The sequence below is a fragment of the Musa acuminata genome, chromosome BXJ2-10 (genome assembly GCF_036884655.1).
Source record: "Musa acuminata AAA Group cultivar baxijiao chromosome BXJ2-10, Cavendish_Baxijiao_AAA, whole genome shotgun sequence".
Taxonomy (NCBI): domain Eukaryota; kingdom Viridiplantae; phylum Streptophyta; class Magnoliopsida; order Zingiberales; family Musaceae; genus Musa; species Musa acuminata.
In genome coordinates this window covers 2,200,734-2,223,558 of record NC_088347.1, presented here as the reverse complement: position 1 = coordinate 2,223,558, position 22,825 = coordinate 2,200,734, and the positions used below count along the sequence as shown (strand labels likewise).

Sequence of the window (22,825 nt, the reverse complement as noted above, 5' to 3'; positions counted from 1 at the left end):
CCAACTAGGCTCGTAATTATATTGGTTTGGGTCGGATTCAAGGCCCAACTAGGTTGCTGAACACTGTCTAGTAGCGGCACTACTACACTGGGGTGATGGAACTGCCTAGGGCTCAGTCACCAAGAAGCTTGGGCGGTGGTATCACCGAGACTGAGTGATAGTACCATCAATAATTATTACTACCAGGCGATGGTATTACTAGAGCCTAATCTCTGAGGCTTTGTCAGGCGATAGTATCGTCAGGACGGTGTACGAACTACTTTATTCGTGTATCTAGTTTATGATATATTTTTTAATTGTTAATATGTGATTTTTTTTTATTGTCAAGTTCTTTTCTTGAGAGAAAAAGGGACACTAATCAATAAACTAGTTAATTTTTTATTTTTATTTTTGATTTAAATAAATGCCAATGCAAGGGATAAACAACAAATAAAAAATAGAACTATGATTAGCTAATCTGATTAAAATTTTTTAATCTAGATCAGATAACCCCAACTTAAACTTGAACAGAGTTGCTGTCATTCGAAGAGAGACATCAGGATGCAAGTACATTACATAAGCATTTTATTAATGCTGACTTGGTCAACGTAAGAGGAACGTGAAATGCCTGTCAAATAACGGGAGTAGGGGCCACATGGCACGTGCAACAAAAGAATAGACGTCAATTTAAACTAGGCTCAATTCATAAGCACGAGGGACTTTGGATGGATCTTGCCGCCTAACGTCTTCAAATTGGCTTGAACGGCACGCTTCTAAAAGTTCACACTGTGACGGAGAAGCTACCGATTAAAAAGGGGTTCCGAGAAGCCGGTGGAACAGCCGACCGCACCCCTTCTTCCCCAGCTATAAATATGTGAGAGTGAGAGAGAGAGAGAGAGAGAGAGAGAGGCTTTAATTTGAATCTGTCGGTAATGCTTTCCCTTTGAACTCCTCGGAAGGGGAATTTGACCTTGCTGTTATTGTGGGCATTGTGGCTGCTGATATTTTCCTTCAGAGGTACGTTTGTAAATCTCATGCGAGATATCGAGCCCTTGGATATTCAAGTAATGTTTGATTTGGTAGATATTGCGATACAGAAGTTAAATTTGTTTTCTTTTGAAGTTTTACTAAGAATTTCGTTTGGATTCTGTTCTTGGTTTACGGCTTCATAGAAATTCTTCTCGTTTTTCTATGAGTTCTGGATTTTGGGGGAGTTTTGGTGCGTCATTTGTGCTCAAAACCCGTCGCTTTTATGTTGTCTTTTGAAGGATTTGGTGTTGATTGTGGAAAAGTTGAGTCCTTTCAAGCTCTTTGTTCGTGCCCTGCTACGTTTCCTTGTCTGGTAGTTTTGACCGGATCCGTGGGAATGCAGTATGCTTTGACTTCCCTGAATGCCTTTGTTTGTGATTCTCCGTTTGATGTTTGCGGCACATATAAACTTCAAGCTGTTTGGTTGGTTTGATTAAATTAGTCTCTCCTAACTTTCAAGTTCCCTATTTGTCGTTAGTTCAGTTTGTATTAGCTTAGCTAGTCTGATGTGTTAAAATTACAATTCTAAAGCTGAAGGCCGTCCTAGTGTTTTATTTCAGTAGGATGGCAGGTGGACCATTTCAAACTTTGTACTCGAAAAACATTAGAGTTAGCCTGCATGTTCCTTGCCATATGTCTCACTGATCGTGGTTGGAATCTTCTATTTGGGAACTGAACCCACTTTTGCATCTCTCACTCTCTTTTTCCAACACTCTGTTACAATATTTTGTTTTGCTAATAACTATCATGATCATCAAAATAGACTAAATAGTACTAGTCTACATGTAACCGGTTTCTGAATGTTTCTGACACCAAATATCACGCGCTTCTGTTAGCTGTACTAGCCAAAGGAAACTGGACCAATTTTTCCCCACCATTCCTTTCCTAAAATTTAAAAAGGAATGGTCTGTTTTGGTTGCTCTCTTGGCCGTCTTGAACGTCCCAGACATCCTAAAGCTGAGAAGGTTGTGCATGGATAAGAAGTTAGGGTGATTAAGTTGGTTGTTCTTATTTTTAAGCTGAATAAAAGAGCTGGGGCATAATGTTTGTAATTTATGTTGTGGATGATTCAAGATTCTTCCATTATTATTGCATTGTTAAGTTCAACTTATGCAGAAATTTGTTGATTCCCTTGAATGATATATTCTTTTACATTTCCATTTAGTCTATTGCCTTCTTGCATTTCATGCATTTACAACTAGATACCATATTTATATTTGCTTATTCTTGTAATTTGTCCTTTTCTACATGATGTTCGCTAGGATTAACTCATTTAATTATTAACAAGCTCAATTGATTGACTTGGTTAATTTTGTATTCAGTGCATAATAGTATCTCCTTATGGCATGCTGCTTACTATGATGATATGAGAGTCAGCCTTGAGGTTATTGATCCCCCTAAAATTGAGGAAATGGTGGAAGTAAGTGAGCATGTTAATGACCATGTTCAACACTCACCAAAGACAAATCTTTCAGATGCCAACAGTGTGCGTGAACTTTTGGAATGTCCTGTGTGCTTAAATGCTATGTATCCACCAATTCATCAGGTCTGATTTTATACATTCCTGTTTTTTGCCTGTTTATTTACCTGTGGTTATTCCATCACCATAATTAGTTAAGTTGTGTTGATCTTGATAGGAAGAAAGGATAGAGTTATCAAACAGAGGAAGAGTAGACAAGCTTTAATCTTCTATATTTCTCTCAAGAAAACTCTATACAAATTCAAAAACTCTATCTATTTCATGACTCAACATATGGGGTTTATATAATCCCTAAAGATATATTATATTAATTATATTCAAGATGAATCATTTTTTTCAAGAAACCTTTTCAAGAACCAATAATCAATTTGACTTATCCTTCTATAGACTTTAAATATATTTTTTCTTCTTGATGTAATGAATCTTTCTCTTGATGCAATGAATATTTCTTTTGATGAAATGAATCTCTTTATGACACTTAAACAAGTTTAATTCCAACATTCTTCCCCCTTAAACTTGTAAAATATATTTTTTCTTCCCACTTAAACAACTTTAAATATATTTTTTCTTCTTGATGTAATTAATCTTTCTCTTGATGCAATGAATATTTCTTTTGATGAAATGAATCTCTTTATAACACTTAAAGATATGCTTCGATCTTTCATGATATACTAGATTCTTGGCTAAGGCAATAACTGATTTATTATCAACATAATTCTTGGTTGACTTCTCCTGTGGCATATGAAGTTTTTGGAGTAATCTTCTTAGCCAGATCGCATGACAAACACTAGAAGAAGCTGCTATATATTCTGCTTCATAGCTTGATAGAGCAACGATCTGTTGCTTTTTTGAAGATCAAGTGAATGCAGCTTCACTAAAATAAAATACAAATTCAGTTATACTCTTTCGATCATCGTAGCTTCCGGCCCAATCATTGTCACTATATCCAATAAGCTCTAACTTTTTAAATGATGAATATAATATTCCATACTCAATTGTTCCTTTAATATATCATAAAATTCTTTTAGCGACATTTAAATGAGATATCTTAGGAACTTCCATATATCTACTTATTAAACCAACTCCAAATAGTATATCAGGTCGAGTGCATGTCAAATGCCTTAAACATCCAACTAGACTTTTATAATAAGTTGGATTAGTGTATTTACCTTCACTTTCCTTGGTCAACTTGATGTCATATTCAACAGGTGTATCTGTAGGATGATAATATTCTATAGAAAACTTCTTTGAAACCTCCTTTGCATAATTTTCATGTGAGATAAAAATTTCTCCATTATCTTGTATAACTTCAATACCAAGGAAATAAGTCATTAAGCTCAAGTCGGTCATCTCAAACTCCTTTTTCATAGAGTGCTTAAAGTCTTTAATCATAGAGCTACTATTGCTTGTAGATATTAAATTATCTATATGCAGGCATACAAACAAGATATCTCAATTAGAGTTAGATTTCTTATAGAGAGGATGTTCATGTGGACATTTAGAAAAATCATTTTGAATAAAATAAGCATCTATTCGAGAATTCCATACTCGGGCTTGTTTAAGCCCATAGAGAGCTCTCTTTAACTTGTATACTTTATCCTCTTATTCTTGAATAATAAAACTAGGGAGTTGTTGAATATATACCTCTTCTTCATGAACTCCATTAAGAAATACTGATTTGATATCCATTTGTAAAATTTTTCATTTTATTTAAGCTGTTAGAGAGATAAGTAATCTTATTGTTTCTAATCGAGCAACTGGTGCAAATACTTCTTTATAGTCAATCCCATATTGTTGTTTGTATCCCTTTGCAACCAATCTGGCTTTGTATTTCTTCACCTCTCGTTTTGTATTTCTTTTTGTTTTGAAGATCCATTTAACACCGATAGCATGGTGGTCTTCTGGAAGGCGTAGTAAGCTCCCATGTATTATTTTTGTTAATGGTAAGAATCTCTTTATTCATAGCTTATCGCCATTTTTTATCTCTATAAGCTTTTTCAAAGGTTAATGGATCATATCCTGTAAAAAGATAAAATAAAAAAAGTTCATCATTGTTAGTATCAATTATTCGAGTTATATCATATAGGTCTTGAATCGGTCTTGTCCTTCTTATAATTGGACTTCTTGAATCATGTGACTTAGCTGATCTAGGTGATGATTCCGGCAAAGCCGCTTAGGTGCTTGCTTGTATTATATCATCTTCTTCTGAAGCTATAGCTTTCTTATGCTGCTCATCACTTTTCTAGTTTAAAATCTGTTATTCATCAAACTTAACATTTCTTGCCATCACAACTTTATTTGTGATAGGATTGTAGGGTTTATAACCATTGGAATTCTCTGGATAACTTAGCAAAATGCATTTATGACTTTTATCCTCCAAATTTGTTCTTTTTTCTTCTGGTATCTTAGTAAATGTAACACTTTCAAAAATCCTCAAATGATAAACTCTTGGTTTTTGTAAGCTCCATGCTTTTTCTGGTGTAACGTTACCAATTTATTTTGTCGGAAACCTGTTAAGCAAAGAAACTGCACAAGCAATAGCATCTCCCCAAAATTCTTTAGGAATTTTTTTTTCCTTTAACATGCATCGGACTATATTAAGGATAGTCTTATTTTTTTTTTCTGAGACACCATTTTGTTGAGGTGTGTATGATATGATGAATTGATGTATAATTATATTATTTCTATAAAAACTTTCAAATTCATTTGATATATATTCACCATCCTTATCTGTTCTTAAACATTTAATCTTACAACAGCTTTGTTTTTCAACCAAATCCTTAAATTTTTTGAATTTGCTTAAAACTTTTTTCTTTTCTTTTAACACGTAAACCTAAGTTTTGCCACTATGATCATCAGTGAAGGTAAGAAAATACCTGCTTCATCCAAGTGATACTGGATTGATAGGGTCACAAACATCTGAGTGCATCATATCAAGTCGATGTCATACTCTTTTTATTCTTCTCACTTTGAAAGATTTTCTTTCTTACTTATCTATGATACATACTTTATAAAATTTTGATGAGCGATCAATTTTTGGCATTCCTGTCACCATATTATACTTCTTTAGAAGTTTCAAAGCCTTAAAATTTAAGTGAGCATATCAAAGATACCAAAGTGTAGAAATATCATCAATATCAACTTTAAAACAATTTGACTGATTAAAAATACTTAAATGCAGAGGAAACATTCTATTCTTTATCATTTTTACATGTGATATCAATGTTTTATTCTTGTCACGAATTGAGAGAGCCATATCTTTCATCTCAATATCATAACCTTTTTCAAGTAATTGTCCTAAGCTTAGAATATTATTTTTCATATCAGAAACATAATAAACATCTAAAATGTATAATTCTTTGCCATATTAAGTTCAAGGAGAATTTTACCTTAGCCTCTTACTGGTCTTTGAGACAAATCACCAAATGTAATGTTCCCACAATAACTTGTATTCATTTCTGAAAATAGCTCTTTGATGCCACATATGTGATTTGAAGCTCTTGTATTTAGATACCATGTCATAGACTGATTATTTTTTAAATTATCATAACTCATTAGTAAAACTTGATTTTCGTTCTTTTCTTCCTCAACAAAATTTACCTTATTACCTTGATTGTTAGGATTATAATAACATTCATAAGAGTAATGTCTATACCTTTTGCAAATATAGCATTGTATTTCAGACCTTTTATAATTTTTGCCACGTTCACGGCCTTGGCCATGTCCTTGGTCATAACCTAGGCCTCTTTGGCTAGAATTTTCTCCACCACCTTCATTGTTTGGAGATTCTTGTTTGGTCTGATTTTTGTCTCCTCTTCCTCTTTGTTCTCGTCATCTTCTTCTTTGAGAATTTGATTCACCTTTATTTTTAAGAGTAAGCTTCATTTGTAGTGCTTGCCCTATAGTTTTGTCTTCTCTTCTTTTTGTAATCCTTTGTTCATGAACTTAAAGGGAACCCATAAGTTCTTCTAAAGATATTTTTTTCAAATCTTTAGATTCTTCAATCGCAACAGCAATAAAATCAAATTTTGGATATAGAGATCTCAGTATTTTTTCTATTATTCTTTGATCATTTATTTATTCATCATTTCGTCTTATTTGATGAACAATAGAAATAATTTTTGAGAAGTAATTAAAAATAGTTTTAGAAGTACCTTGTTATAATTTTTCAAACTCGGCTCATAAAACTTGTAGACGAAGTTTCTTTACCTTATCAACACCATTGAATGCTTTTTGAAGTATTTCCTAAGCCTCTTTTGAAGTATTTACTAGAGCGATGATCTTGAACATTGTATCATTAAGCCTTTGGTAGACGTGAACAAAGTCTTTTTCTCCTTCCTTCTTTCTTTGAGTTGTTTTCTTTCTTCTGCATTCATTGCTCATTCTTCTACTGGACTTGGTTCAACAAATCTATCTTCTACAAACTCCCATACATCTTGGGAGCCTAGAAGAACCTTCATTTGGATGCACTATATATCATAATTTTCTTTTGTCAATTTGGGAATCTGGAGTTTGATGGTACTTGAGGAAGAGGTTACAACTTAACCTATGCTCTGATACCAAATGTTGATCTTGATAGGAGAAGGGATAGAGTTATCAAACAGAGGAAGAGTAGACAAGCTTCAATCTTCTATATTTCTCTAAAAAAAACTCTTTACAAATTCAAAAACTCTATCTATTTCATTACCCAATATATGGTGTTTATATAATCCCCAAAGATATATTACATTAATTGTATTCAAGATTAATTATTCTTTTTCAAGAAACCTTTTCAAGAACCAATAAACAATTTGATTTATCATTCCATTGACTTTTAATCTATTTTTTCTCCTTGATGTAATTAATCTTCCTCTTGATGTAATGAACATTTCTTTTGATGAAATGAATCTCTTTATGACACTTGAATAAGTTTAATTCCAACAAGTTAATCCACTATGATTGGCTTTTAACCTGTTATCTTTTAATTGAGCCCAAACCGATGAATTTTTAACAGATTATATATATATATATATATAAATATATAAATATATAAATATATAAATATATAAATATATAATATATATATATATATATAATATATATATATATATATATATATATATATAAAAATATATATTTATAAATAAATACATACATATATATATATCCATACATATATATATACACACATATATATATATTATATATATGTACATATATATTTATAAATATATATAATATAAATATATAATATATATATACATACATATGAATAAAATCAGAACATCTATATACATATGTATATACATGTATATATATATATTTGTATATACATGTATATATATACATATATATGTATATAATTATGCATATATATAAATATGTATATATATATATGTGTATATATATATATATATTTATATATATACACATATATCTGTATATATATATATATATGTATGTGTATATGTATATATAAGTATATGTATATATATGTGTATATATATATATATACTTAAGATTTACGATTTCGAATTGTATCGCCTGTACCGGTCCGACCGCTACCGAGCGGTTTGCTCGATATAACGACCTTGCTGCAGCAAGGCTGAGGGAGAAGCATCAAAGAAGAAAGAAGAAGGAGAGTGCATTCGAAGAAGAGGGAGAATCGGGAGAAACTCGATGCAAACTTGTTTTCATGCCCTTTCTCGATCCTCATCTAGCGCCGCTCTCTCTTGATGATCCCAATCCAGGAGGTAACGACGAGGAGAGTCATAAAAAGGACGATATAGAGGTGTGAGGATTAGGGCAGGTGATGGCTAGAGTAGTGAAAGAGGCGGTCTCCTTCATTGCCTGTCTGCGACTTTGCGACCTTCTTCTTTGTCGGGTTCTTTACCGAAGGCCAGAGATGTCTTTGGCCTTCGTCGCGTTATTTGCCAAAGGCTGGAGACATCTACGGCCTTAGACTTCTTCATCGCCTTCTTCGCCAAATGCCATAGATGAAGCGAGAAGGAGAAGAGAAGGAGGCGATGTCGTTGAGGTTACGTATGCCTTTATTTTTTTAATATTTTTTAATATTTATATATATTAATTTTTATATTTTTATATAAAAATATATATTTTTATATATTAATTATATATATATATATATATATATATTTAGGCATACTGCTCAATATTCCCTGGCATACCGCTCAGTATAATGTACCATACCGAGCAAAGCTCAATACACCAGTATTTTAAACCTTGTATATATATATATATATGTATGTATATATATATATATGTATGTATATATATATGTGTATGTATATATATATGTATATATATATATATATATATATATGTGTGTATGTATATATATATGTATATATATATATATATATACATATATTTATGTACGAAATTTTAAACCTTGTATATACATATATATATATATATGTATATTGTATATACATATCTATATATATATACATATCCATATATTTATACATATCCATATGTATATAAATATTCATATATATATATACCATATACACACACACACACACAACACACACACACACACATATATATATATATATATATATGTACATACATACATATATATAAATATGTTTATAAATGCATATATGTATACATACACATATATATATACATACATATATATGTTTATATATATATATATGTTTATATATATATATATGTTTATATATATATATATGTATATAAATATATATACACATATATATATATACATATATATATATATATATATATACATATAAATATATATATACATATATATACATAAATATATATATACATATATGTATATATATATATATGTAAACATATATATATGTATACATATATATATATATGCATACATATATACATACATATATATATACATACATATATATATATATATATATATATATATGTATATACATACATATATGAATATAAATATATGAATATACATATATATGTACATACATATGTAAATAAATAAATAAATAAATAAATAAATAAATGAATATATATATATATATTTATATATATAATGTTGTATCAGTTGATAGACTAAAGTAGATAATTTTTTGGTTTCTTGTAGATAGTATTTTAATTAGTCTTTTTATAGTATTCTTATTAATAGCTTTTCCTGAGTGCAAATATTCAGATAATTCTTTAGCTGTAATTATTTCCATATATTTTCTAGAATAGCTTTTGGGAATTTTGTTTTATGGATTAGCTAAGAGAATATTTTGCATTTAAATCTGTATTCTCTATTATAAATTTGTAACTGGATCTTTTGATAATTGAATCTTCTGATTTTAGATTGTCTTATGATACTGGAGTGCTTGTTAACGTCAGAGTTTTGTTTAGATATTCTGCTGTTGCTGAACTTCGTCATCGTGTTATGTTGAAAACCAACCAACACAGGTCATGTTTTGCCTAACATGTCAAATCTTCCTACTTTGGTATAAACCCATCAATATTTTTCTCTTAGATGATGATGCTTGTGTTCCATAACCTTGCTGATCCTTTGAATGCCAATTTCAGATTTCAAAAGTATGATCGAATTTATGAATACCTTGAAAGTGAATGGTCCTGTTTCAGTCACATATACAAGTGGATGAATATATAGTATACAACTTGAAAGTGAATGGTCTCTATTGAGACATTGGTTAGTGCATGCACAAGTGATAGGACCTAGGTTTGAGTCCATGTGTTAGCATCATGTACACCACTTAATATATATATTTTTTAAATATATTACATATTTATATTGAGAAGAATACATGATATTGCATCTTTGCCACAAAGCTATATTCTTGTATGATCCCAAATTTTCATTTTAGTCATTTTATTCTACTATTTCTTATATTAAATTTTGTTAATATTATCTCTAATTCTTCTTTGTCGTTCTACATTTATGTCTTTCTTGTTAGCATCTTTATTTTCTTAATGCATTATTGGAAGTTCATTTCACTTTTAGTGAGTCGGACCCTACAAATATTGGTTTTTATTTTAGTTAGTTAGACCTTGCAAAAATATGAATTTGGGCTTTATTTATGTGGAATATTGACATTTTCTCTTCCACTTTAATAAGTTAGATGTATTTGATGATTAGCTGTAACATATGAGCTTTTGAATAATGTTTATATATTCTTAGTTTAACTTTTCTCTCTCTCTTTTAAGTAAATTGGTTTATTTACAAGCCCCTATGATATTACAAAAGTCCCTGGCTATGTTATGTTGTTACTGATAATTTGACCCAAATAAACCATCTCAGTTATTCAACAAAAGCTCTTTGCCAATTATTATCTTGGACAAACAATTTCCTAATATTCTTTAAATTAGTATTCATTGTAATTAAAGAAAAAATTGAAAAAAGCTCATATACCTAACATTTATAATTCTAGCATTATCGTTTTTCTTATAGATTTAGTAATTCTCTCCTCTATTCATTTTCTTCACCATGAAGCTAGCCTTTTGTTACAAGTTCCTCTCCGATCACCACCATAACACCATCTTAGAGCCTTCACTTCCTCCAAATTGGTTATTGCACTGACCTTATGGTCAAGAGAAAAGAGGACCCTAAATTAGTAATTCTCTCCTCTATTCATTTTCTTCACCATGAAGCTAGCCTTTTGTTACAAGTTCCTCTCCGAACACCACCATAACACCTTGTTGGCGGCACTACCTACTCGGATCACGATTTATGCTGAGGACAAACAACATTGCTTTGAGTTATTTCCAAACTCAGAAGAAGCTCTCCCCAAAGCAAGCACGATAGTAGGACTTCCTGATTGAGTTTGATATGGCAATGGAGTACAAGTCCGGAAAAGAAAATGTCATGGCCGATGCATTGAGCCGGAAAGTGGAGTGAGTGAATGCCATATAGTTGGAGGGCAAAGGCCAAGCAAGTCAATTGCACTCCAACTTCCTTTCCAGAATCAGGGATGGATTGTACAGTGATCCCCAAGTAGTAACCCTAATGTAGCTAATCAAAGAAGGTAAGACACGACAATTTTGGGTCTAGGAGGAACTCATTTACACAAAAGGGAATATGATTTATGTTCATCGAGTGGACAATTTGAGGCGTGAACTCTTAAGAGAGTGTCATGATTCTCTTTGGGTTTGACATCCGGACATTCACAGAACCTTGGCTCTCGTGGAGAGGGCTTTCTACTAACCGAAGATGGGGACTGATGTGGAGGAATATATTTGAACACGACTCACTTTTCAACAAGACAAGGTGGAGCAGTGAAAGTTGGTGGGACTTTTGGAGTCATTGCCTGTACCAGAAAGGTCGTGGGAGAGCATTTCCTTAGACTTTATATCAAGCTTGCCGGTAGTAGGGGGACTTGGATTGATACTCGTGGTGGTCGATCGATTTTCAAAGTATGCAACTTTCATTACTGCTCCCTTACACTATTCAGTAGAGGAGATAACCAAGCTGATGATGAAGAATGTGGTGAATTATTGGGGAGTCCCACATAATATCATCAGTGATCAAGACGCTCGGTTCCTAGGATAATTTTGGACCGAACTATTCAAATTGTTGGGGTCTAAGTTATACTTATCCACAAGCCTCCACCCTTAGACAGATGGTCAAACCGAAAGGATAAACTCGCTCCTTGAGCAATATCTTCGACACTACGTGAGTGCCAACCAACGAGATTGGGTGAAGCTGTTGGACATAGCCCAATTCTTCTACAACTTGCAGCGAAGCTCTACATCCAATAAGAGCCCCTTCGAGATTATTATAAGACAATAACCGTCGACTCCTCACACTTTGGCTATCGGGTAAACTAGGAGTAGTCCGTCAGCATATCATTTTGCAAAAGAATGACACCGAAATGCAGATATTGCGCGGGCTTACTTGGAGAAGGCGACCAAAAAAATGAAAAAGTGGGCTGACTTGGGAAGGCGACCGTAGGAGTTCAAAGTCAGCGATTTGGTGTTGGTGAAGCTCCAACCAGCATCACTCCAATTCTTTAGGAACAAAGTACACAAAGGATTGGTGCACAAGTATGAAGGGCCCTTCCTAATTATCAGTAGGGTGGGCAATGTCTGCTACAAGTTGTAGCTGCCGATGTGGCTCAAAATTCATAATGTTTTTCATGCCAACAACTTGAAAGCCTACCACTTAGATTCGCAAGATGTTTCCCAAAGTGTTCCAACTTGGCTACTCCCCACCAGAGCCTCCTACGAGAAGTGAGTTAAAACCATTCTAGCGGATCACAAGATAAAGTTACCTAATGGAGCAGAGCAGATCGAGTACTTGGTGAAGTAGTGAAAGCTTCCCCAAACCAAAGCCAATTGGGAGCCCGAAGACGCCTTACGACATGAAGAAGCAGTCATAAAAAACTACCAACAAGCATTGACGAGGGCGTCGACAATTTAAGTGGGGGAGAATGTCACAAACGGTTGTCGCGCACCTGCAACAACTTCATTCAACGAATCGTTCACCACTTTTGCATACATATATAGATGCTTGACAAGATGTTTTGCCATTGTTTTGTGTGTTTTTGCTTGCAAAAATATATGTTCGAACAGGTTGTAGCGCTACAGTGCGATCGCTCACCACGCCGGGCTAAAAAGCCCCAAAATGCTTCGTTTTCGTGTGTCGCGGGCTGTTTTCTACAGCCCACTGCAGCACCCAAAATGTCAGCTATCTCAGCACCCTAGAACCCCCTGGGTGGCACAGGGCTGGATGGGGCTTCGGTATATTATCGGGCGTTGAAAAATCTTCATAAGTTTGCACGTTAACTTGACGGGAACTTGCCTTTGCTCTCGGCACATAGTGAGCAGTTGTTTGTGGACTTGCAACTCTTCGTTCTACCTTCTAAAGTTCTTGTTTTCCTCCTTCCTCTTTGTTCTCTTATGCATGCAAGGTGCTCGTAACTTTCTCTTTTATAGATCCTTCGGGACCTGAGTGAGGTTGCAAATTGGCTGACCCTTTGCAGATGTATATCGCAAGGGCGCGCCATGACTTAGGCAATCCTAGCTAAGTCCGAGAAGTTGGCGAGAGGGTGCTTTGTGACTTAGGCAACTCAAGCTAAGTTCGCGTCTTTGCCGCAAGGATGCCTCACGACTTAGGCAATTATAGCTAACTCTGTGACAGTTAGCGTATGGAGAAATTGGTTGAGTTAAGAGATAGAGTTGATTTAGAAATGTTAGACTGTTTTGGTTTTGTTTCTAAGGTATAAACATACCTAGAATATCCTCTTAAGATTTGTAAATGGTTGTCATGAAATGATCTATGCATGAGATGACCTCCCAAGACTCTACTGGTGAGTTATATGTGTTGGCTTCCTAAGAGCAGATAGGGTTTCATAATAATTCAAGTATGTTCTTTTATTTATATAGGAACATAACTTTTAATTGTAAATATGCAATTCGTGAGATCATTTTTCTCCTTTGCTTCTTGCTTCCATAGTGCTTCTCAATTCTCATGAATGTCACTTGTCTACAGGCATATTCAGCATTCATGTTTATTTGCTGAAACTTACTGTGACTAGTGGATGTGTAAGATGCTGACTATTGTCAACAACTTTTTTCCTCTACAGTAATATGTTTTTCTCCAATCTTTACAATTATCTTATTCCTGGTTTTCATTTTAAGTAGTATTGCAGATTTAAAGACAATCATGGCACTTGAGCTACAATGAAATTGAAATGATCTGGCACATGGAATTTCTTTTCACAGTATCTTCCTTGTTTGTACACAGTGCTCAAATGGCCATACATTATGTTCTGGATGCAAACCTAGAGTTCACAATCGATGCCCCACTTGTAGTCATGAGTTAGGCAACATAAGATGTCTTGCATTGGAGAAGGTTGCAGCTTCTCTTGAATTGCCCTGCAAATACCAAAGCTTTGGTTGTTTGGGTATATATCCATACTACCGTAAACTGAAACATGAATCACAATGCACATTTAGACCCTTCAATTGCCCCTATGCTGGATCCGAATGCACGAGTATAGGTGACATTCCTTATTTGGTAACTCATCTAAAAGATGATCACAAGGTTGACATGCACAATGGAAGCACCTTCAACCATAGATATGTGAAATAAAATCCACAAGAGGTTGAGAATGCAACATGGATGTTGACGGTATTTCTTCTGATCTTTTCTGTTGTTATTTTTCTACTATGAAGAAAATGTTATTTTGTTTTATTTGTAATCTTATGAGACCTGCTATATTCTATTTGCTTTCTCTGTTTATTGCTAAGAACTTGTTAGGTTTTGTAAACTTGAAATCTAATTAGCCATGTTGTAGCCTTCTACTATTTTCATATCAGAACTATTCTTCGAGTTTTAGCAAAACAGATCACAAGAACATAATATTTGGTTAACAGATCATCGTTTAGATGAATATGATGTAAAGCATTAGTATGTATGGTCTCTTTTCGTCTGCACACATGTAGGACTATAAGCATGATGACTAATTTATGTTTGTCGATAACAGGGGTTCCCCAATCCAAGTTATTTGAAGTTAAATTCCATTGTTAAGTCACATCTAAATATTGTTTTTTGAACTCAATATTTTGAATAGATGTTATTGACAACAATAGGAATAAGTCATAAATTTTATTGAGTCCCAACTATGTAGGGTCAGTTATGTAAATCCTTCTCGATCATTGAGCTATGCAAAATATCCTTGGTTAAATCAAGAGCATTCAAATATGTATTTATAGTTTCCACTAAGATTTGTTTTAGTTCGCCTTTTCTCTCTTCACATCACTAATACTAATTGTCTCATCTCATTTATAGGACTTTTTAGAACATGTCCATATTATCTTAATTATTTACAAACAAAAATGTTTCTTTAAATTTTTGAATAAATGACTTTTGGTAAATGAATCATATGCTGTTCTTAGTTCACTTATGGAACTAATCGGGTGCTACTTAGTTCTTAGTTCACTTTTGGTAAATGGAACTAAGCAGATAAGCTGGCACGCAGTATAGAGCTGTTCTTAGTTCACTTATGTCATCCCCTATGAAATTAGGAGATGACATACAGATGATAATCGGGTGCAATTTCATCCGCGCCATGCAAGGAGGAGTCAGAATTGAAGGAAATACGGTAACCTTCTACAAGAACCTGACCACTATTAACACCCTCCCATATGTTCCAGTTACAGTTGCTATAAAAGAACTGGAACTAGAAGAAGAAGACTACATCCAAATTCAGGAGCTGGTTCTATACTCAGCCGAACCTCAAAAGGACGAAGACAAACTCAGAGCACAGTTTGGAAGCCTGATCGAAAAATTAAAGGCCCAAGGGTACATTGGTGAAAATCCTCTTCAACACTAGAAGAAAAACAGGTTGATGTGTGAACTGGAAATCAAGAACCCAAACCTTACAATAGAGGACAAGCCATTAAAGCACCTCATGCCTCAGGCCAGAGAATCCTTCTCTAAACACGTCAAAGCACTTCTGGACATTGGTGTGATCAGACCAAGCAAGAGCAGGCACAGGACAACAGCAATCATAGTCAACTCTAGCACAACAGTAGATCCAGTCATTGGCCAGGAAAGAAGGGGAAAGGAGAGAATGGTCTTTAACTACAGAAGACTAAATGACCTCACTGAAAAAGACCAATACAGCCTACCAAGGATAAACACCATACTAAGAAAGGTCAGCAACATCAATATATACTCCAAGTTTGACCTAAAATCCGGATTCCATCAGGTAGCAATGCACCCGGACTCCATAGAATGGACGACTTTCTGGGTACCAGATGGACTATATAAATGGCTGGCAATGCCATTTGGGCTAAAAAATGCCCCTGTAATATTTCAGAGAAAGATGGATGTCTGCTTCAAAGGTACGGAACAATTTATAGCAGTCTATATAGACGACATCCTAGTATTCTATGAAAATACGAAGGACCATGCTAGGCATCTTCATAAAATGCTAGAAATCTGTCAAAAAAATGGATTAGTATTAAGCCTGACAAAAATGAAGATTGCAGTCAAAGAAATAGAATTCCTAGGGGCAGTATTAGGAAACTCAAGGATTAAGCTGCAGCCCCACATAATAAAAAAAATTACTGAGTTCAAAGAAGAAGACCTAACAACCAAAAGGGGTTTAAGGTCTTGGTTGGGGATTCTAAACTATGCCAGGAATTACATTCCAAATCTCGGCAAACTCCTAGGGCCTCTCTACTCGAAAACAAGTCCAACAGGAGAAAAGAGACACAATGAACAGGATTGGAAGCTTATCAAGGAAGTCAAAAGCAAAGTCCAAAAGCTTCCTGATCTAGAAGTACCACCCCCAGATTGCTACATAGTTCTAGAAGTTGATGGATGCATGGAAGGATGGGGAGGAGTGGGTAAATGGAACTCCCAAGCCATTGACGCAGAATTACACGTAGTCCTGAAAACTCTCGAAGCCCTAAAGATCTACTATCTGGACAAAAGAGAGATCCTGATAAAAACGAACTCCCAAGCCATAATCAGCTTTTTCAACAAATCAGCTCAAAATAAACCATCAAGAGTCCGATGGATGACATTTATTGATTATATCACCGGAAGTGGGGTTGAAGTCCAATTCGAACACATCGAAGGAACAAGTAACATCCTCGCCGACTCCTTATCTAGATTAATCAACATTCTTTTAAATACAGGATGGAGGGAAGAACAAAAGGACCAACTATCACTATTGGCGGAAGCAACCCAAGAACTCAAAGGCCAAGCCCAACCCAAAGGCGGAAGCCTCTCTGAATCAAATAGTCTACAAAATAATAACCTCCTATTCCAGTACACTGATAAGCTCACCTGCCTTCAAAAGGGAAAGAAAAGGTTACTTAATGACGAAGACTCCATAAAGAGGACGCTCAGAATCTTACAACAGAAGGCAGCAGAATAAGCAATCAATGCCTTGCAGCAATATAGAGACATCCACTCATTTAAAGTGGAAGAGTACCGGTGGCGAAGCTCAGGAAAAGGCAACTGGTATAAAGACAGGCTACCAGCTGTCCTCCAACAACAACAACAGCTGGAGAGAGCCTTGGCGCTTACAAAAGACACCGCCCAAAGGACGCCAAACTTCAGCATCTAGGGACACGGTGGACCCCTAAATATGTTGAAATCATGCAAACCACCGCCACCTAACGCAATAAGTTAGAAAGTCATGGGCTGAGCCTCAGGGAGCCGCCCGACAAGATAAGCTGGCACGCAGTATAGAGCGTACCTTCACTACGTAGCAGCTAAGTAGCACTTTTGAGCTGTGCCTCGAGGAGCCGCTCAAAATTTAAATAATTGTACAAGAGGGAATATAAAAGAGAAAGCGAGAAGAACGCGATGGGGCCCAATGAGTACCCGGTTCTATCCGCCTCTTCTATATAAACCTCTTAGTAGTTCTCTTGCAGGACAGGCAGTTGAACACTGAAGTTCTACTTGACCAAAAATCCCCTAGATCTTTGTAAGAATCCTTCTATTTTTCTAGTTCCTTCGATATAAATCAGTTCTTCGTTATCTAATTGTTATCCTTTGAGTTCTATATAAATCAGTTCTTCGTTATCTAATTGTTATCCTTTTAGTTTCGTGTTCCTTTTAAACGTGATCCTTTTAGTATATCCTTTGAGTTCTATATAAATCAGTTCTTCGTTATCTAATTGTTATCCTTTTAGTTTCGTGTTCCTTTTAAACGTGATCCTTTTATGGTATCAGAGCCTTTCGTAATCCCAGGTTATGGATGTCCAAAACTTTGTTCATAATAGTTCTTTCCTGAAAAAGGAGGACTAGTTTATATAAACTGTAAGTTCCTTCCTATTTTAAGACATTGAAACTAGTGGCACAGAGGCTGGACCTAGTAAGCCCATTGGACTTGAAGTCTTAATTAACCTTGAGGAAGTACTTATCTGATATAGAAGTAAGTCAATCAAAAGACGTAGGGTTTCAAAAGGGCAAGGAGACCCGAAGGAACACCGAGAAGGTGAGACGACTGAAATCTAGAAAGGATAAGGAAAACCAGGTTATGAAAGTCTAAAAGTACATGTCTGAAAAATGGGAAGAAGCCATACAGCAATGGTACACTAGTTCTCACACTTCAAAGCTTGACTACCTTGACCTTGCTGAAACCCATAGCCTCACCAGGAAAGAGCTAGCCTATAATCTTGCGGTTATTTACGACATAACCTGTCTATCTAGTTGAGTCAATTTATAAAACTTAAGGTCATTATTGAGAAAAATCATAGTCTAAAGAGGGAAATCAAAGGACTCAAGCACTCCATAAAAACTCTCACTGCCTTACACTCGGAAAATAGACCCCTCACGAAACAAGAAGTGCGAGATTTGGTTGTAGAAATTTCCAGGCAACCAAACCTTGTGGAAGAAGAGGCTCTCAGACTAACTCAAAGCTTAAATCAAAAGCTGCAGAGGGTTGAACAACTTCTATCAAGGATAGAAAAACAAATATTTGGATGAACTATCTGTTCTCCAAAAACACCGAATCCTACAAAGAAGCCCTCAAGGCCACAGAACCTATTGATCCCCCATCCTTAGGATTTCTCAAAACAAACGACTACTCGGGAACCCTTAGCCACCAAGCAGCTGTGATTAAACAGCACAACACACAAATCCAACTCGTCACACAGATCGCTGAGGATATAAAAGGGATACGAACATAACTACAAGCTGTAAGGAAGTTTCAGCAAGCTAAGACAGAACCACCCCAGAGCATCCCAGAAGATTTGATAGCAAAACTCTCCAATTTAAGCCTAGGTCCCTCAGAAAGACCTAAAGAGGCAAAAGGAAAAATTTTGGTGTTCAAAGATCCTATACAAATCCTGAAACAAGTCCAGAAATGACGACCAGAACTCAAGAAGTCTCCACGTCTGCCCCCTTGATCGAAGATCAAATCCGAGATTACAGAAGAAATCAACGCAGGATCTTTAACGCTCGCCAGGCGACAAGACGTGTAGGACAAAGATTATTTGGAGGTTCAGTCTCCACCCAACATGTCCTAGAACAACAGATAGATCCTCAGGCACAACTAAGGTTATCTATGCGCGAAAGATCTACTATAGCACCAGCTGAAGTGCTATACCACTCAAGAAAGGACGATGCCCATCACAGGGTATTCGTTCACCGATCTGAAGAGGCCATGCTGGTTATAAACAACCAGGAGGATAGATCCTTCATCATGGAGGAAAGTTACGAAAGGCTTCAGAGGTGTAGAATGCAGTATATCCACCTGGGAACACTCCAGGTACAGCTGCAAACCCTGCATCGACAGGAAGAAGGGACACTAGCACTACTAGTGTTCAGGGACAACAGATGGATGGATGATCGGTCCATCATTGCCACCATGGAAGTAGACTTGACTCGAGGGAGTCAGCTGGTCTACGTAATCCCCGACATCATGATGACAATAGGGGACTTTTACCGCAATATTCAACTCTCAATCCTCACCAGAGGATATGACACATGGTGGAATGGTGAAGCTAATTTGCTTTCTCAAGTAAATTAATTTGCAATATGCATATTCTTTTATGGTATCAGAGAGTCAGTTGAATAGCATATTCTTTGCTTTTTCTGGTTTGGCGGCTTCTTTTGTCTCGGCTGATAGTATCTGCTGTTTTTCCTCCATTAGTAAGACATAGGTGTTTTCCTTTTCTTTTTGTTTTAGGAGATCGGTCTCCTTTTGTAAGTCTGCCCTTTCCATGCGGAGTCTGTCAAGTTCCATATTTTCTTGTTCCAGCTCTCAGTATTTCCTTTTCAACTCTTCTACTTCACGTTTTAGCTGGAGGTTCTCCTGGGCAATTGTAATGGTATGTTGATTGGCTTCCTCAATTTCCTTTGCCTTTTCTTTTTCTGCTTCCAGTGTGGCTTTCAGTTTCTTTATCTCTGCCTTACAGTGGTTAATATAATCCTGCTGTTGTTGGAGGAGATTCTTGGGTTCAAACTTGACTGGTTCCTCCAGTGCTACAGGGGTCTTTTTGTTGAAGTAGTAGATGCTGCACATCCCGCACGAGGTGATTTCACACAGCGGGCAATGTCGTCTGTGCCTTTGTTGTGAGATTCTTTTACAGCAGTTGCACCTTTCCAGTCTTGCCGGTAGTTACTCGTTTATCCTCCAGATGTGGTTGCACTCGGCCTGTTTTTGCGAGACTTGTATTCTTGCTCTGTATCCTGACTCTGGTCCAGTCCACCAGGTCCTGCTATTTTCAACAAGAGCAAATATCTTATGGGTGAAGGAGTGTATACCATGTTATAATCCCTCTATGTCTTCTCCCTCAGAAATTGAGTAGATTGCGTCACTTTGGTTTTCTCCTTCTTGGACAGAGATGATTTCATAATCCTCTGGAAGGTTTAATTGTTCAAACATTGCAACCCTCTTTATGTTTTTGCGATCGTTAGGACATTCCCTGGCGAAATGTCCTTCCTCACCACACAAATAGCACTTGCACCTTTTGTTTCTTACCAGGTGCTTTCTTTTTTCTATCCTTGCATGTGATGAGTGGGGCTTGCCTTTATATGTTGTGGATCTCCTAACTCCGTATTTCCTTTCGGGCTTGTTATAATATCCTGGGATGGGTATTTCACTACAGAAAGACAGGTCTTTGAGCGCCCTTTTGAATGCGGCGTCCTTGCATTCTGCTTCCAGATATTTGTAGGAAAATAAGATCCTAGGGATTACCCTGATCGTATTACCCCTGTATTTGGATTCAAAGGCGTCCTTTATCCTTTTTCCTAATTCTCCGGGCATCTTGGGCCATAGTTTTTTAGATAACTCGGGGCTTGTGAACAACCTTCCCGTTTTTTAGGCTAACCTCATGTAGTCATTCAGGAATTGGATAATATGTTTCAGGCTGTTGCACGAAAGCCTCTCCAGGTCTCTGTAGGCTTCTTCTTGTATCCCGGTTGATCCCTGAAATGGTTCTTCAAGTATGAAGATTGTTCGTAATTGAGATAGGATATTTTGGGTACCTCCTACTCCGTCGGCGTTTGCCAGTAGTAGTTGGTATTCGTCAGGGTACGCCATCCTCCATTGGATCCAGGCTAGCTTCTCGGATTCACCGAGCAGATTTTCGATAAATTCCATCTTTGCTTGGGAATCTGTGAATCCTTGGAGTGAGACTAAATTCTTAGTTATTGACTCCCATCTCATAAAAACTTCATCAAACATCCCTAATTGTGTAGGGATAATGAACATGGCTCCATGCTGTTGAAACGCTGAGGGTAGGTTCCATGCTTCAGAAAAATCCTTTGTTTTGAATTTGGCTTGCCTAGTGTATCCTTCGAAGGTAGGCTTATGGATGGTTGACTCTATGTTAATTGCGGGGGGGTAGTTTGCTCGCCCCATAGTAGAGTCTGTAGGTGGTCAGTAGTTTGATACGGTAGAGGTGGAATATACTTGTTGGGAGAGTTTTGCTAATTGTGGGTATTCCACTTCCCAATTTTCCTCAAGTCCTGCTGCTATAATTTCTTCTTGAAATTTTTGGGGATATGACATCTCCCCACCACCTTCTGAAACGTTAATATCCTGAAAATAAAAATTCAGGTTATTCCGCAAGCCTTCCGCCTCATTGTCTTTGCTGCTTGATGTTTATATTATGACAGCTATTGTGTGGCTCCGGATTTCTTCCTCATCGCTGAACGTCTCGTCATCAGCAGTATTGTAGTTGATCCGGCTTGATATAGATGCAGCTTTGTAATTGTCAAAGCTGATAGATATCCTTCCATCTAATAAATTTCGGCTTCGTGCTTCTGAAGGCTGCATTGGTATTGAGACTTGGGTTGGTCGGATGACCCAGTCTCTTCCTTGTATATCTGCTGTAGAGTACCTCTTCCCTGGTAGTGCCCTTACACCGTGGCTGGTGAGGTAGTCCACCACCCTTGATACTTCGTACGCAAAGGCAACATTCGGGGTATTTGAAAGTCGCCCTACCACTCCTCTGGTGACAAGCAAATTAGCTTCACCATTCCGCCATGTGTCATATCCTCTAGTGAGGATTGAGAGTTGAATATTGCGGTAAAAGTCCCCTATTGTCATCATGATGTCGGGGATTACGTAGACCAGCTGACTCCCTCGAGTCAAGTCTACTTCCATGGTGGCAATGATGGACCGATCATCCATCCATCTGTTGTCCCTGAACACTAGTAGTGCTAGTGTCCCTTCTTCCTGTCGATGTAGGGTTTGCAGCCGTACCTGGAGTGTTCCCAGGTGGATATATTGCATTCTACTCCTCTGAAGCCTTCCGTAACTTTCCTCCATGATGAAGGACCTATCCTCCTGGTTGTTTGTAACCAGTATAGCCTCTTCAGATCTGTGAACGTATACCCTGTGATGGGCATCGTCCCTTCTTGAGTGGTATAGCACTTCAGCTGGT

At 36.2% G+C, this 22,825-nt stretch overlaps 1 pseudogene; it reads left to right on the top strand.

The window, feature by feature from the left end:
* Nucleotides 1–814: 814 nt before the first annotated feature.
* LOC135625163 (E3 ubiquitin-protein ligase DIS1-like) overlaps nucleotides 815–22,825 on the top strand; it is a 63,120-nt pseudogene continuing 41,109 nt past the window's right edge.